The sequence below is a fragment of the Panthera tigris genome, chromosome D2 (assembly GCF_018350195.1).
Source record: "Panthera tigris isolate Pti1 chromosome D2, P.tigris_Pti1_mat1.1, whole genome shotgun sequence".
Classification (NCBI taxonomy): Eukaryota; Metazoa; Chordata; class Mammalia; order Carnivora; family Felidae; genus Panthera; species Panthera tigris.
Window position 1 is genome coordinate 18,488,090 of NC_056670.1, and position 1,082 is coordinate 18,489,171.

Genomic DNA, 1,082 nt, shown 5'->3' on the forward strand with positions numbered 1-1,082 from the left:
TAGGCCTACCACGCAATGTTGAACTCTGATGGGTAAGTGATTCTGTTTTACCCGCCTGATGCTTTGATTCTTTATGAAGAATCCCCTAGCCTCCATTTAAATTACCTCCAGGCCTTGAGGGTGAATCATCAGTATTAAATCTCTCAGACTCAGAGTCACAGACTCTTAAAGCCAGAAGGGTCTCAGGGAGCGCCGAGCCCGAAGCCCTCTGTAGACACAGGAGGACCCGTCAAGCCCAGAGGCGGGCAGAAGCTTGCCGGGGCTCTCAGGTGCCCGGGGTTCACGGCCCTCCAGCCCCCACTGCCTCCCTCCACCGATGGCTCCTGGCAGAGAGCAGCACGCTGGGCAATCCCAGGCCTCAGTCACGCGTCACCCAGGCAGTGCTGGGGGAGGAGGTCGTAACTGACTGACGTAACTGACGCTTCATCCTGTTCCTTAATCCCCAGGTGACCTGTCCCAGTTCTGCAGATGCGCATTTCTGAGCCCTGCATGAGGAAAAACTCAGATTTGGATTTGTATCCTCTTGCTCCCCGGGCCCCTCCCCCACCTCTCCCTGCTCCTCCCTCCCAGCCGCCTCAGTGTCACCCCTGCGGCCCTTGCCTACCAGTGCTTGCTACCGCTGGGTGCAGGGGGAGGGCCAGGGTGGCTCGGCACCCTGCCCATCGCAACCTCTCCCGGGGAGGCCCCCACCTGTGACTTGTTGTCCCGGAAGTGACACTCCCAAGTCATAAGTGATGGAGTGTATGGAGGCAGGATTATCCCTCTACTAGGGATAATGACTTGGATGCCAGTGACCTCTCTTGAGTGGGACGGAAGGGCTGAAGTTAGGCCCCGGGGCGCTGGGGATCAGCCCGGCCCTGACACACCGGGGGAGGCGGTCTCAGAGGTGCCCCGGCCTCTCCCCTGCCCCCCGCCAGGGGACAGGGTGCTAACTGCCGGTCATACCACCTCCCGCCTTCATGTCCCAGCAGAGGGAATGGGGTGGAGTGAGGGATGGGGTGAGGCTCCCTTGATGGGGCGGGGTGGGGGGAGGGGAGAGCCTGCCAGACCAGAGGCAGGACCCTGGTGGGATCTGAAGGGAC